This window comes from Sorex fumeus, unplaced genomic scaffold (assembly GCF_029834395.1).
Source record: "Sorex fumeus unplaced genomic scaffold, SorFum_2.1 ptg000061l, whole genome shotgun sequence".
NCBI lineage: Eukaryota > Metazoa > Chordata > Mammalia > Eulipotyphla > Soricidae > Sorex > Sorex fumeus.
Window position 1 is genome coordinate 30737108 of NW_026606118.1, and position 17165 is coordinate 30754272.

The 17165-nt window shown below is 39.5% G+C and overlaps 1 pseudogene; it reads right to left on the reverse strand.

Annotated features, from left to right (window-relative positions):
* Positions 1-11777: 11777 nt before the first annotated feature.
* LOC130034744 (40S ribosomal protein S6-like) lies at positions 11778-13877 on the reverse strand (annotated as a pseudogene).
* Between the last annotated feature and the right edge of the window lie 3288 nt (positions 13878-17165).

Here is a 17165-nt window from a genome sequence, read left to right on the forward strand (position 1 = left end):
TCTGCCTCACAGGCATTGGGAGGGGTGGGAGGGGGTATACTGGGGTTCTTGGTGGTGAAAAATAAAGTACTGGTGAAGGGAAAGGTGTTTGATCATTGTATGACCGAGACTTAATCTTGAAAGCTTTGTAACTTTTCCCACAGTGATTCAATAAATAAATATAACCAAAACAACAACAACAACAACAACAACAACAACAAAAACAGGTAAAGCCTAAAGGAGTTAACAAAGATGAATAAACAAATAATAAAGGGTAAATTTCCTAAACTGAAAAAGAGGTTATCAGGTTGAAAGTTCAGTTTGAGTCAGGAACAATTCTCTTGAAATGAAAAAATTGCTAATATAAAGCATGCAGAGACAATGACCAGGTTAACTATAAAAAATAAACAAACAAAACATAAAATCTTTCTATGGGAACCCCGGTAGAGGGAAAAGGACACTGGTCATGGGACTGGTGCTGGAACATAGTATATCTAAAGCCCGGCTATAAATAACTTTGTAAATCACAGTGCTTTAATAAATTAAAAATAATCAACACTGATGCAGAAGGACAGTGGTGCAAGACTTTAAATTTCTCGGGGGAAATTATTTTGAACCCACGTTTTGTGGCCTATTATTCAAGAATTAAGGCAAAATAAGAACTTAATGACTCAGAAAATTTCTCTTACCTACTCTTTCTGATATAAATCGGGGATATAATGCAGGAACAGAATAAATGAGCCAAAATAAAAATAGAAGAACTGCATAAGAAATGAAAAGAAAAGAAATTTCAAACTGTCAGGTTAAACAGGCATAAAAAGTTATTGATCCAAATTATAGCATAAGGTAGTAAATTAGAACAGGGGAGATAGGAGTTTGTGATTGAAAGACATAAGTGATATAAGTGATATAAGATCGAAGTGATATAAGATATAAGTGATATAAGATCGAAGTTCATCTTTGCTTCATTATAGGATGGATAATTTTGTTGTGACATAAAGTCATACTTCTTGGTGGGGGTCAGAGACACAATACAGTTGGCAGGGATTTGCCTTGATGCAGCTGAACTGGGTTCAATAACTAGCACCCTATGCAGTCTGCTGAGCCTCCTAGGAGTGATATCTGAACTCAGGGCGAAGAGTGGCCCTCCAAATGAATAAAATGCCATACTGCTTGGCATTAGAGATAGTATAAGGATTAAGTTGCTTGCCTTGCATGGGGCCAACCCTGGTTCTATCCCTGGCACCAATTTGGTCCCTCAAGTACCACAAGAAATAATCCCTGAAGACAAACCCAAGCCTAGCCCCAGAGTACAACAGGGTATGGCTCAAAGCCCTGCCCCTTAAATCATTTTTATCTTCATGGAATTTGTTTGTTATTTAATTATATAATTTTTCTGTCTTAATACTCTGTCTTTCACTATTTAATACTCTGTATTAAATAGTGAATATAAATATCACTATAAATATAAATATAAATATCACTACTTAATACTCTGTCTTTCACTATTAATACTCTGTCTTATTAATACTCTGTCTTATTAATACTACTTAATACTCTGTCTTTCACTATTTAATGTCAAGTTATGGAAAAATGTCAGCAATCAAACTAAAAATTACATAACAAAATGCAGAGTTTACAAGTTTGGGTAATGTTTATTGGTTGACCAGCTGGGAGAAGAAGATGGAGGCAGAAGCTGTGATCTGCAGACCTCATTTCCAGAAGAGAGAGTAAATTCATAATGTCAGAAATTGATGAATCATAGAAAAGGAATTTATGCACATTATGTAAAGCTATGCATGTATCATTGAAGATCTTAGAATGTTAATGTGATAAAGATTGCAAAGTGCAAAGCAGCTGGACCGAGAGGGCGGATAAGTGTACTAAATTTATTCAACTTTTATTTTGGGAAGACTTTAAAGTTGATATCATTTGAAGTTGATAATATTAGAAACACATATGGGTTAGTCCTTTGATATAGAAGATATAAAACAAAAACTATTAAAACATGTATACTTCTGGGAAATAGTAATAAGGATGACGGAGGCAGTATTTAGTATAATGACTAAACTTCTATTTGTACCATTGATTAAATACTTTGAATTTATTTTTTAGCACTTGAGAAGTCTTTTATAAATAATATATATTAAAAATTATCTTAGTGATATATTTTTCATGCATTCTTTGCCCCCTGTCTACCATTAGGAATAATTTGCCTGACTAAGATTTTCCATGGAAAATCTTGGATATTCCCCTAAGTCAGTGAGTTCAGACTTTGGAAGGAACACCCAAAGTCCATGATCTTTCTTTGATTTAGATAGCTTATTTTACAAGGATTTCTGGTAATAGAATGTATCAGAGCCCAGATCACTCCAGGATTTTCAGATGAAAGTTTGAGGGTTTTGTTTTAGGAACACAGTTTGTTCATGGGTGTGTAAAGCAAACTTCTTGAATTGTTGTCCATCTAATTATTCCTAGCATTTCATATTGTTATTCTCTACCGCTAGAGTCATTGGCAACACAGTAAGTGCTGACTCACCATAGAACCTGTGCAATTCACTGGCATCACTACCCCAAGGCTTCTGCCAAGCAAATGATAGACAACTCTTCTGGGAAGTGTCAGATTTCCGATTGTAGTTGGCCTCTCATCAAGCACTGGGAATTTGTCTAAACTTGTATGTTGGCCAAGAATATGCCATTTTTGGATTCTGATTACACTTTCCCATACCATACCTCCCCACATTCCTCATCATATTCCTTGTTCAGTCCTACCCCAGGGAGATAATGGTATACTTCAAAATATCTTATGATTGCTGTCCAGTGTGATTCAAAAGATTCCAACAAGACATTGAAAAATACTCCTTGGAAAATTGAAGACAAGAGGAATAATTGAATCATAATGTGGTAGAGTTGCCAGGAGTCTTGAGATCATCCTGGGTAACTCTCCTTCTCAATCTCAGAAGGACCATGGAGGCACAAAGAGGTAAGCTAGTCTACTTGCCAAAATCTACTTATCTCTATGTGGAGCTGGAGGTACAGAAATGTACAAGCATCCAAGAGGTAAGGTTTTCTAAGGACAATGAAAAATAACAGCAAATGTTGGTACTTTGGAGTTTCCACCCACAGAAAGTAAGCAGCTGGCCTCTATCTCTACAAAGAATAAGACATGGACAGAAAAGCTTCTTAATTGTAGTTTAAGTTTATATGTAAACAAGAAACATTTGGTCTTATGTTTCCAGCTCAGAAGTAATGAATGGAGGAAGAGAGTGGAAACCCATCATCTGAAGGATTCGAAGCATAAGTAATGTCAGGGGCGATTGAGTCACCGGGGGAGCAGTATTGATCTCATGTAATTTTGGGCCAACAGTTGCTGGTGAGCTCTACTGCACTAGGCACCGACTGGCTGTGTGAGAAGTTGCTCTGTGGCTACAGAGGGTCCTTCTCATGGAAGGACCTGTTGACTGGATCCTAGGATTGGTCCCTGGGAATTGAATGCATGGACATTATTGGCAGGAATGCACAGATTTTTCAGTTAGAGAAATCTCACTTTAGCTCAGCATCCTTGAGGAATTGAAACATGTGAGAATCATCAAGATAGGTAACAGATGTTACGGTCAGCATATTTATCTCCTCTGGGTGAATTTCAGATTACTTCTCTCAAATTTAAACTCCAGCAAAACACATGCTTTAAGAGTTTCTCTGCCTTCACTTTAGGGATCATGCGAGAAATTACTCCCCCACTTACTTGTAATAATAGGTCAGAAATCAGGCTGAGGGGTTATATATGCTTTGCCAGAATCCCTTGGCCCTGAGTCCAACTTTAATCTGCAGTTGGTCATTGGTTGTGAGGGGTCCTGTTCCCCGTGGAAGGTACAGGAAACATTTAGGAAGCTCTTGTTCGGGCGGAGATAACAGAACTCTTCTCCTTGCTCTTGTTCCTTCCTCTGATATCTGAGGGAAAGAGAGTGAGTTAAAAGTATTTGCAGAAAAATCCGTGGCACTCTTTCCTCAGGATGTATCTTGTGCATACTAATCTTGAGAAAGAATACCACCCTGAACCCTGAGATTAGGAATAATTAGACAAGAAAAAAAATTCCTTCTCTTGAATTCTTGTAAATGTCAAAAGTGATGAGTCCTGGAAAAAAAATGTTTCAGGTCAGACTTCTCATTCTCCCTGAACCTTTGCACCATATTGTTTCTGGAAAGACTATAGTGGAATGATAAAGAGTTGCTATTTTTGATTTTTGACTGTTCATTATTTTTCTCTATCATAACCAAAGTGGCAACAGATGCTGAAGTCTAAATAAATACTTTGATTACTTGGCACATTTCAATACTCACCCTCTCTTTCACCTCTCCCTCCCTTTAAAAAACTCCTTCGTTATCTTATTTTGAAAGACACACTTATTTTGAAAAAATAATTTGAGTCTAGGAAGCAGTAGATGGCATCAATATATTATTCTGATTGTCTAATTGAGAAAGTAATATTCAATTTTTAAGTTTTGAGGGACCATAGGGTGATCCAGTAGTGTTTTATCTTGATTTACATATTTTTGATCAGGCATAAACATCATTCTTATATTTCTCATGCAATGTTCTGAAAATGAGTCTCAGTACTCTTCCATTCTCCACAATATGTGAGCTCCTTAAAGTCAGAGAATATTGTTCAAAGATCCAAGGCAGAATTTCTTTTACTCCCAGATAAAAGAACCTAGACTCTAGATTGCCAGGCTCGCATGGCAGAGCCTGGCAAGCAACCCATGGCATCTTCGATATGCCAAAAACAGTAACAATAAAAGGTCTCATTTCCCTGACCCTGAAAGAGTCTCCAATCATTGGGAAAGACGAGTAAGGAGAAGTTGCTAAAATCTCAGGGCTGGGACGAATGGAGACATTACTGGCGCCCGCTTGAGTAAAGTGATAAACAACAGGATGACAATGATATAGTGATAGTGATACAGACTTTAGTACCTTTGACAGAATGAAGACAAAATCAAAATAAAAGTTTTCTGTACTGAATTTAATGAAAATAAAAATTGCTACATGACTAACTGAATTATTTTGAGTTATTTGAGTTATATTTTAAGTCTTAGAGAAATAGCACACCTGTTTATGATAAGACCAAACTGAGTTGTAAATAATTATACTAGTCATCGCTGATTTATGAGTAGGCACATTCGTCCTGGCTCCTCTGACAATGGATGTAAGATGCCAGGTGCTTGTTGAAGGGTGTGGCCTCAGTAATAGGACCCATATTCAAAGACACAGTACTCATAAAGCTCCTTATCTGTAGCGATTCCTTGCATGTGCTCCCCAGGGGCCTACCATCCCTCTGTGATGAAAACCCTTCCCTTATACTCCTGGAATGAGTCATAGAAATTCTGCATGCAAGAATTTCTCCATGAATTTCTTCATGGCGTATGCCAAAGATATAAAGAAGAAAAAAATCTTTTGTAATTGAATGCTTGAGGGAAAGTAGGTACTAATAAATTAATCTCATATGGAAAAAGTTGAACTGAAACATAAACTAACATTTTTGTAGAAACTATAATCATAAATGCAGTATTAAAATTTGCACTTAATAGTGTCTCAGATTTCATACTAAGATCACTAATGCAATTACATTATAGTTTATAAAATGGAAACTTCTAGTGGGGGTGACCTGGCTATTTAACAAGGAGGTGACATCATGGGGCCAGAAAAGCTCCTGAGGGCAGTACTTGGACTTGTCATCCTCAACCCTACTTTTAGCTTAAAAGCCTGAAGTCATTTCCCCCTTTTATTTCTGTGTTAGTTCTGTTATCACTGTAAATGTGAAGTTTTGAATTAGATCCATGCTATAAAAACAACAATTAGGTGTACAAATGTATTCTTTTTTTTTTCCCTTTATTGTATTTTATTTTTTTTTAAAGTTGTAGATTTACAATTTTTTGTGCTTTGGTTTCAATTATACAATGATCAGATACCCATCCCTCCACCAGTGCCCATTTTCCACCACCATGGATAATATCCCTCCCACCCCCATCCCCCCACCCCCCCTGTCTCTGTGGCAGGGCAATCCCCTGTGTTCTCTCTCTCCTTTTGGGTGTTGTGGTCTGCAAAAGAGGCATTGAGTGGCAAACATGTTCAGTCCATAGTCTACTTTCGACATGCATCTCCCCTCCTGGGAGGATCCTCCAAACATCCTTTATTTGGTGCTCCCTTCTCTATCTGAACTGCCCTTTCCTCTAGGATACCCGGCTGGCCTCTAAGTTATGGAGTAATCCTCCTGGTGCTGATCTCAACTATTCTTGGGTATTAATCTCTTACTTTGTTACTTTATATCCCCCAGATGAATGCAATCTTTCTATGTCTATCCCTCTCTTTCTGACTCATTTCGCTTAGCATGATACTTTCCATATTGTACCACTTGTATGTAAATTTCATGACTTCATCTTTTCTAAGAGCTACATAGTACTCCATTGTGTAGATGTACCAAAGTTTCTTTAACCAGTCATCTGTTCTTGGGCACTCAGGTTTCTTCCAGTTTCTGGCTATTGTAAAGAGTGCTGCAATGAACAAACAAGTGCAGATGTCACTTCGACTATACATTTTTGCCTCTCTGGGATATATTCCCAGGAGTGGTATTGCTGGGTCAAATGGGAGCTCAATTTCTAATTTTTTGAGAATCGTCCATACTGTTTTCCAGAAGGGCTGAACCAGTGGACATTCCCACCAACAGTGAAGGAGTGTCCCTTTCTCGCCACATCCACGCCAGCATCGGTTGCTTTTGTTCTTTTGAATGTGGGCTAGTCTCTGAGGTGTGAGATGGTATCTCATTGTGGTTTTGATCTGCATCTCCCTGATGATTAATGATGTAGAGCATTTTCTCATGTGCTTTTTTGCCATTCGGATTTCTTCTTTGAGAAAGTTTCTGTTCATTTCATTGCCCCATTTTTGGATGGGGTTGGATGTTTTCTTCTTGTGGAGTTTAACCAGTATTTTGTATATCCTGGATATCAACCCCTTGTCAGATGTGTATTCGGCGAATATCCTTTCCCATTCTGTAGGCTGTCTTTGTATTTTGGTCACTGTTTCTTTGGAGGTGCAGAAGCTTCTTAGTTTAAGATAGTCCCATTTATCTATCTCTGTTTTCACTTGCTCGGCCAGTGAAAAAAACAATCCCGTTCACAATTGTGCCCCAGAAAATCAAGTACCTAGGAATCAGCTTAACTAAGGAAGTAAAGGACCTGTACAAAGAAAACTACAAAACGCTACTTCAGGAAATAAAAGAGGACATGAGGAAATGGAAAGATATCCCCTGCTCATGGGTCGGGAGACTTAACATTGTCAAAATGGCAATACTACCAAAAGCATTGTATAAATTCAATGCAATCCCTATAAGGATACCCATGACATTCTTCAAAGAAATGGAGCAAACACTCCTGAAATTTATATGGAACAATAAGCCCCCACGAATAGCTAAAGCAATTCTTGGGAAAAAGAAAATGGGAGGAATCAACCTCCCGAACTTCAAACTGTACTACAAAGCAGTAATAATTAAAACAGCATGGTACTGGAACAAAGGCAGAACTGCAGACCAATGGAACAGGGTTGAATACACTGACATCTCTCCTCAATCATATGCTCATCTAATCTTTGATAAAGGTGCAAGTAATGTGAAGTGGAGTAAGGAAAGCCTCTTTAATAAATTGTGTTGGCATCACTGGACGGCTACATGCAAAAAAATAGGCTCAGAACTCTGCCTAACACCATGTACAAAAGTAAGATCAAAATGGATTAAAGACCTCAACATCAGACCAGAAACTATAAGGTACATTGAAGATAAAGTTGGCAAAACCCTCCATGACATTGAAGCTAATGGTATCTGTATTCTTTTTCTTAACTCTTGTGTCTGTGAAAGAGGAAAAGCTTTACTCTGCTTTCTTAGATTTTGTGTCTAGCTAGGTAGGACTTGAAAAATTAAACTGACAGAATAGAGAGATTGGTGAGCTAAAAGGTTTAAACACTTTATTTTTATTTTGCGTGCACAAAGGCTCTACAGAAAACTGAATCAAACTATTAGACTTGGGAAATCTGTAGACCATTGCAAAAAAAGGTAGTACATTATAAAATTAGACTAAATTGAGGAAAGGGAGTTTGTTCTTTTTGTGGGGGAGGGGCACCTTTCTTCTCAAGGGGAATTGATACTTTGCATTTAAGTGGGTTAGAAAAAAACAAAGAACTCTTCCTGAACTCCCCCCACCCCTACTAATTTTTTTAAGCTCAAAATAATCTTTGTGCCAAATTAATAAACTTGGGGGTATTTTATAGCACTGTAGCACTGTCCTTCTGTTGTTCACTGATTTGCTTGAGCGAGCCCAATAACATCTTCATTGTGAGACTTCTTGTTACCGTGGTTGGCATATCACATACGTCAAGGGGGCTTGCCAGGCTTTGCTGTGCGGGCGAGATACACTCTGTAGCTTGCGGGCTCCTCCAGAGGGGTGAAGGAATCGAACCTGGGCCGACCAGGTCGTCTGCATGCAAGGCAGACACCCTACCATGTGCTATATCTTTCATTTTATGTTCCTACTTTTTTTGGAAGAAGGTCCATCTGGCTATGTTCAGGCCTTAAACTCCTGGGTCTGTGGTCAGGGATCACTTCTGGCTATGCTCAGGTGATCATATGGGGTGCTGGGATAGAACCAGAATTTCCTACTTAAATTAAAATAGGAATTAAAATAGAAGTTGAAGTGATCATACAGCAGGTAGGCTCTTGCCTTGCATGTGGCCAACCTGGGTTGGATCCCTGAACCAAATGTGTCCCCCAAGCACTGCCAGGAGTGATCTTGGAGCGTAGAGCCAGGAGTAAATCCTGAGTACTCCTGAGTGAGGCCTCCAATGCATGACCCCTTTAACCCCAATACACACCAGAATTAAGTAAAACACCACAGCCTAGGTAAAAAAAAATATTTGGATATTATGTATGACTGAGGAGAAAGCCAGACTCAGAGAGTAAGTGACCTGGAACTTACATAAGATTTCTAAAGCCTGGTATTGTTCTCAAGATCTTTAGCACTCACCAAATAGCATATGAATCCCCAAAAACCACAGATGCTAGAAAAAATCCTTCTGGGTTCTACGCTTGGTCTAGAATGAGATTGATGACAGTGAGTTCCAGTGGACAGATCCATTATTTTAAGGTCTATGAAAAAGGAGCTGATATGGTCCACAGGAATTCTAGCAAATCTAACTTCTTTTAATCTATCCTGAGATGGTGATTAGAAAGTTTAGATCAGATGTATAGAAAAATATAGGGAAAATTCTGAATCTGTCAGTTCATGAGTTTTTTTTTTTTAGTGAGAATGATAGAAAAATAAACAATAGAAACAAAAATATAAATAACACAATTTTATATATATATGTAAAATGAAGAGTAGAGTGAAACTGATCAAGAGGTGAAATTTATCTGGAGCAAAATGTTAAAGGTCTGAAAGAAGCGTAAGGATTTGTTGACTGTGAGACCAAAGCAGACTAAAATTCTAGAAAAGGATATAAGCATGGAGACAGTTTTTAAAAAACATCATTGGGAGTACATTACACTATTTGGGAGAAAGATTTCATCCTGCAAGAATTGGTGGATTTACCAGCTCTTACAAGAGGATTGCTTTGAAACAGACTTCTCTCATTTCCTTGTAAGTGGGAGTGAATGGTTCTTAGTGAACTCCTCTCCCTCTTTCTTTTGGTTGTTGTTGATGAGGGGTGCACATTTGCTTGTGGTACTTGCACTGATGTGGCTGTCATACTCACATACTTGACAGAGAATTTCATGGGGGTCACACTCATTTAGCTGTGATGCTGATGCACATTTTAGCAGTAGGGCTTGCTGGGGGTTATTGTGTTTCTCACAGATGCTTATTGAGGAAAAACAAAAACATCCTTTTTGTTGTTGCAGTGCTCCCTGGGGATCTTGTGCTTTAGTTGTGGTGCCAGCATAAACCTGGTTATAAGATTGCACATTTTGTTGTGGAGCTGGGGTTTCCCAAACAACATTCCTGGAAGTGGGGTTGGTGTCTATGAATAACTCTGGGCATTGCAATCTGGCTGCCATTCTTTGCCACTGTGCCACCTACTGAGGATCCCCAGTGCACTTTCCTTAAAGAAAGAAGACCTTAAGGATATGCTATCTGGTATTCTTAGAGATGTTAAGGAGTCTAATAAAAGCAGTGAATTCTGTTGCTGTATGTCTCTGTTATGTTTGGGGTCCTTTATGTGGAGTCATTTGGTTCACAGTGAAGTTCTTTTCTTTTCCTCCAGGGACTTCTGATTTCCACTTAACCTTGTTTCTACCCTCTCAGATATTGCATTTACTTTACAGCGTGACATTTCCCCATTTGAGTATTTAGTCTTCTCTTGACATGCACGGAATTAAGGGTCCTTTCCTGATCAAATAATCACATCCTTGCAATTACACATTTTTTTTAGAAAAACTTCCTCCTCTTAACAATGTCTAAGTCCTTTAAAGCCTAAGTTTGCACAGTTACTATCTCGAGCAGGGTTTGCCAGGTTTATCAGCTCTGGATTTAAAACAAAATTTATATTGCTATTATTTCCTAAATGTTAGACAGATTTTAGAATGTTGACCAGATTCTAAAGCATTCATATATGGGACACACTGCACCCATGTTCCGCTTGCAGGAGGCCCATCTAATTCCATCACTGTAGGACGCCTAGGACTCCTAGCACTCTCTTGGCTTTGAGGTAGATAGGAAAGAGCTACACAGAACGCTGCTTGGCTGGTTTAAATGAAAAGAAGACTGTGGAATAAAAGAATTCTTAATTGGACGAGTGAACCCAAGCCCAAGTCCAGCTCCTCCTCAAAGGGAGTTACATTAATAAACTGCATTTAACCACAGCCAGGTGATGGAACACAGCTTCCCCTTCCTGGGAATTCAGAGCTTCCTTCCCAATGGAGGGAGTTAGTTCTTTACTTTCTCTGTCTAGAAACATCTGCTCTCTGAAGTTGTGGAGGTGGCTGATTATTTAAAACATACAAAATCCATTGCTCAACCCTCTCTCTAGAAGCAGGAAGGCCTGGTATAATAACTGTCTGGTGTGTGTGATTCCTGTGTGGGCACCTCATCCAGAGGAAATCTGTCAGAGACTCCTACTTCCCCTCATTTTCTGTCCTTTTCTTCCTCTTCTTCATCATTTTCTTTCTTATCTGTTTCATACGACAGAAAAACTTCCTTCATGATATTTCTCATAGAGATCTTATTAGTGTGTTGTCTCTGCATTTGGGGCCATGTTAGGGATCAAACTGAAGAGTGTATATAAAGTTCTTGGGGTGCATAATTGGACATATTTATACACACACACACACACACACACACACATATATATATATATATATATATATATATATATATGCATCATCAAAACTTCCCTAACCCTGCCCTTATCTCCTCCCCCTTAGGTATTTCTCAGATACTGTCGGAACAGCCTGTACTCAGAACTCATATCTAGGGCTCCCAGCAATCCGTGCACACATTTATGTCACTGAGAATTGCTAAGTAAGATTAAGTGTTGAGATTATGGAGATTTGTGTTAGGTTACAGCTTCTGAGACATCATGTGAGGTGGCATGAGAGCTAATGTTCCCTGACGCATTTTCTGAGTGTGGCCTTTCAGTAACCTGCAGTTTTCAAGGAAATGGCTGAATGATTTTGTTCCAGTTGAGTGACAGAGGGTACAGACATTAGAGGACACTCCTTTTTTTTAAAAATCAAATAATGTCTGGCTTTATTTATTCATTACTCAGAAAACTCGTCTGTGACTGGAGTTAGACACAGAGGTAGAAGCTATCAAAGAAGACACCTCCGTCTCCTGGCAATCTGCTCTTGGCAGGTCTCTTTTGACTCCATTTTCTTTGCCAACAGCTTAGCAGACTCTGCAGTCTCTTCCTTGTTTTTCTTGGTCTGCTGTTTCTTCAGTGCAATGTCCAAACATTTGTGTTGCAGGACATGTGGAGTAACAAGACCCTGAATCTTGGCTACTTTGGTCCTAGGTTTCTTACCCTCCTTATTTAGGGGCATTTTCACAACACAATGGTGGACATCATCCTCTTTGGAGATGTTTGCAGATTCTGCTATTTCTTTTGGGTCCTCTCTAGACATCAGGGCAAAATAGTATCACTGAATCCAGGAATATCCTTCTCTTCTTTCTTTACAATGTCCAAGTTGAGAACATTCAAATTAGCATCCACAATATAACTATGAACAGCTTCTTGCTTTTTTTTATGGGTCCTTTGTGATCTATTAACAGGATTACTTCTTACTTAGTAGCAATAAGACCTGACCATAAGTCAGAACCCCTTACTAGAAGAAATCGTTATGACAATGGTAGTTGGAAATGATCCCTCTGGACAAGATGTGCGGTACTGAAAAGAGGTAAAGTGATATGCATGATAAGTTTCAGTAACAGTATAGCAAATCACAGTGCCTGAAAGAAAAAAAGTTTGGGGGAGAGAGAGAGAGAGAGAAAGACAGAGACAGAGAGAGACAGAGAGAGACAGAGAGAGACAGACAGAGAGAGAAGAGTGTTTGCCATAGAGGCAGGCACCAGTCACCAGGGACGAGAGAGAAACTGGGGACATTGGTAGCTGGAAATGTATGCTGGTAATGGATCTGTGTTGGAACATTGAAACTCAGTTATTAACAGCGTTATAATGTATAATTGTGCATCCCATGGTGATTCAATACTTTTTTAAAAATTCTTTTTCATTTATTTATTGAATCACTGTGGGGAAAGTTACAAAGCTTTCAGGTTTAAGTCTCGGTCATGCAATGATCAAACACCTTTCCCTTCACCAATACTTATTTTTCACCACCAAGAACCCCAATATACCCCCCTCCCACCCCTCCCAATGCCTGTGAGGCTGATGAATTCTACTTAACACTCTACTTTGATTACATTCATTATTTTGACAAAAGATGCACTATTATTGTTTGGAGTTTACACCCAACAATCAGAACTGCTGAAAAGGCTTTGTGAAATAATTTGTTTTCTACAGTTAGTTATGAGAACCATATGATGTTGCGCGGCCGCGAATTTCTGATATTTTACTTATTAAGCCTGGAGGTGTTTCTGCAAAGAGCCAGATAATTACGAGATTGGTTTCTGTGACTCTGGAGCCATGGTCGTGCCAGAGAGCCATTCGTGGGGACAACTCGTGACCTCGGTAGGGCATGAAGGATGAGTTGAGAATGCCCCTCTTCCCATGAGGTTTCAGTTGCCCATCACCGCCGGCTCATACCTGGCTTTCCAAAAACCTCCGAGGAGGCCGCCATCTTGCTGTCCAGGGGGGAAAAGGCAGAAGGGAGCGACACCCCTTCCCTCCCGGGCAGGCATGGTACCATGGATTAATGCATAATCCATTCACTTTTCTGCTGCAATCTGCTGGGCTCTACATTAAGTCTTTGTGCTTCTGAAGCCATGGCCATGCCGGAGAGCCGCTCTCAATAATTTTTTTAAAGAGCACTGCTATTATTACCAATTTAGATTGGAGAAAGAAATGATGCTTTTACTTTATATAATATTTTTGCAAATTATCTTATAAATCTTAAAACTCAGGAAACCTGACAAAATTCCCTTAGGCTCAAAGTCTCAATTTATCTGTTTCAATAAAGTATTAATAAACAAACAAACAAACAAACAAAAACCCTACTTCATTGGGAAAACTAGTTTATCATTCCCACTGCTGATCTAGACTATATAACCCTTCTATTCTTTCCTCAGAGCACCAGTAGTGACTCCAGTTAACATCTGCTTCTCATGGAAAGTACCAGGTTTGTGATTTTCATCCACCTTGATGAGTTTCTGGCAGCCAGTGTCGGGGCAAGAGATGCTTAGCTTCATGTTCAGACACCCAGCATCTCTAAGCTGCCACATAAAGACCAGGAGACACTTTTACTCTTTATTCTTCACTTGGACCCAAGGGCAGGAATGGAGAGAAAGGCAAGTCTTGGATAGCTAGGTGTCCTACGAGATAAACTGGCAGTGGAGTCACCATATTGCAGTGTCCTCCTGGCACGCTGATTGTAGGGTAATTGGGAAATAGGGACTCCCTTTGAGCTCTGTGTTTCACTACACAGGGCGCTGAGCATGGGAAAGTGTTGACACTTTCTTTCCCTTTTGCTGCTCCTTTGAGTCCCCTGCGTCGGAGAGCCTGGGGTGGCCTAGTGGCACCCTGAGAGCTAAGCAGAGAAACTGCAGCCATCCACAGCTCTTCCCCACAGAATGCTGTATGACCTCTGGAAGTGAACAGCTAGTCAGATCTATTCATATACCCAGATCTGGTCACTACAAATTCTGTCCCTTGGTTTATGATTCATCATCTGTCAATCAGTACACAGTATGAGTTTTATTGCTCTGAATTAATGGGACTTTATTACAAACTTTTCTTGCCCCCCACCAAATGTACATAATAAGCATGACTGTGTACCTCCAATAAAAATAAAGTATCCTTCTAACAATTTTTCCTTTTCACATCCATGTGAGAGTTTGCTAGCTAGTTAAGATATCTGGTTTCAGAGCAGCTTGCTGCAGAGGTGCCTCTGGACTTTAAGCCAGGCTGACTTCACTGAAGTGCCTCAGACAGGAGCAGGAGTCATCCCTCAACCTGCCCCCTAAAAACCCTGGCAGCTGCCAACTTTCAGAACCCAATGAGAAGTGCGGGTACATGGGTTCAGTGATGGCAAACTTCAGGCCTCAAGCGATAGGGGATGTGCCAGTCCTTCTCATCTCCCTGTCCTCATGGGACCCTGGAAGTCATGCCTACAAACTACCTCCAGCTGCTTCTTAAGCTTCTTGGGGGCCATGATCCAGAGACACATAAAATAATCTCTGAACCTAGCAGCTTGCTGCAGAGATTTCTCCAGATCCTAATTATCTGGGAATTTGGAGTCCAGGAGCATGTGACCCCTCTTGTGGCCATGTGACTTCTTATGCTATTCTTAACAAGCAATACAAAAGAGAGTATGGGGGAGATTGTCTGCCATAGAGGCAGGAGGAGGGGTGGGATGGAGGAATACCAGGGCTCTTGTGGTGGAAGATGTGCACTGGTGGAGAGTTGGGTAATCGATCATTATATAAATGAAACTCAAATAAGAAAGTTTTATAACTGTATCTCAGGGTGATTTAAAAAATAATTAAAAAATTAACATTCTGAATAAAAAAAGTAATGTGGAATTTATGCCCAATTCAATCAGCTTAATCAATGGCTGAATAAATAGCAGTACTCCTACTGCTATTTAAAAAAAAGTGAAGATAGCTGGTTTTACTACTTAAAGAACCTGGATTGAGTATCCTTGGACCAGGAAGGGCAGGTGGCTCTGCTGTGGTTCCAGTCTGGAACCCTGTATGGTTGTGGCATGACTTGGTTAATGGTAAATGACTGGAAAGAGTCAGGCTTCTGTGGAGTTGCAATTGGGCTGCTTAGGAAAGGACCCTTCAGATCAGGGATTGGAAATGAGAGCCAGACACTGAAAGTGAACAATGGTGGGCGATTGTGATCATAAACAAAAAGCTGAAAGCTGCAGAGACCCCATCCCATCAGGGACCAACATTATCATGGTCACGATCAAATCACGGTCCGTTGTTCATCGATTTGCTCGAGCTGGCCCAGTAACATCTCCATTGGAGACTTTGTTGTTATTCCGTTTGGCATATCAAATATGTCACAGGTAGCTTGCCAGGCTCTGCCGTGGGGGCGAAATACTCTCGGTAGCTTGCTGGGCTCGCTGAGAGGGGTGGAGGAATCGAACTCGGGTTGGCCATGTTGGCTGCATGCAAGGCAAACGCCCTACCGCTGTGCTATCGCTGCAGCGGCCAACATTATAGAGCTGAGATTTCCCCAGATTTGGCAAGCGAAGATGATGCCTGGATATGTGGTCATAGGCTAGAGAGTTCTGTTGAAATTCAGAGGCAGGTTCTGATTCCCCACGGAAGGTGGGACAATTAGCAAGAAAATGATGAGAATACCCAGAAAGTTGCTTAGAAAAAGAGCTTTCTCTAGTGCTACAAATAAAATAAGAGTCTTACCAGAGTGACTGATTATGAGAACTGAAATACAAAACCAAAGTTTAAGTCACTCACCACAATACTGCTGCTTCCTTAATTCCTTTTTTTCTCAGCCCAAGGAGATGCTGAACCTGAGAGGTCTGTATTAATCCATGAAGTTCAAGTGGATGTTGTATACATAGGATGGAGAAAGGTAGAGTTATAATGGACCCAGGGCTGAAGCTGACTGGTATCCAGTCAAAACTAATCATACTGGTCTAATAGAGCTCCTGTGAGGTCAATATTAGGATTAGAACACTTCTAAAAAGAGACTGTGTGAAAATGTAAAATGGAGTCAAAGAAGTAAAGCTTGTAAGATAAAGATCCCAGGCTGTCTTTAGCCATAGAACATTTTTTTTAAAACAAAGCTATAGAACTTTTCTCTGTGCTGTCTATTCTGAGAATCCTTCTCACTGCAGGTCTCATACTCCATTTAGATAACTCTACTTATGGCTTACCTTTGAAAACTCATTTTAATCACCCTTACTTGGGGGAGACTTCTGTATCACTAATCATTGATATCTCCCTTGAAAGATTCTCAAACCCTTATATGTAATAGAATTTTAAAATTGTTTGCCAGATTAACTCATTACCTTTGCTAACTCCTACCATATGGTAAAGTTCATAGAGGTAGAAACCATTTCAGTTTGTGGTTGCTGCTAGGTCCTTAAACTTTAGCGTCAAGAGTGATATTTTTGAGGTGTTTAATGATTTTTTTGTCAAACTGATTGTTATTTTGAGAGAAAACTTTTTGTATTTTTAAGAGAATACTTTTTGTATTTGAAAACAGGAGCATGCTTCTTGGGATTTATAGGTTATATGCAAACACATTTCAAAGACCCCAAAGAATTTGAGGAGATGAGGTTGGAAAGACATTTAAAGTTTCTTGACACTGACAATTTCTCATACATTACTCCAATATTTGATATAGAAATAAACGAAAGTGAAGATAAGTACTTTCTTTAAGAAAAATTCAGGTTCATAAAAAGTAACAAACTCCTGTCCCATATTTCTTTCCCCTCTGTGTCTTATCCCCACAAATTTATGAGGGTTAATCACAATGAAATAAATATTAAGTACATGCTT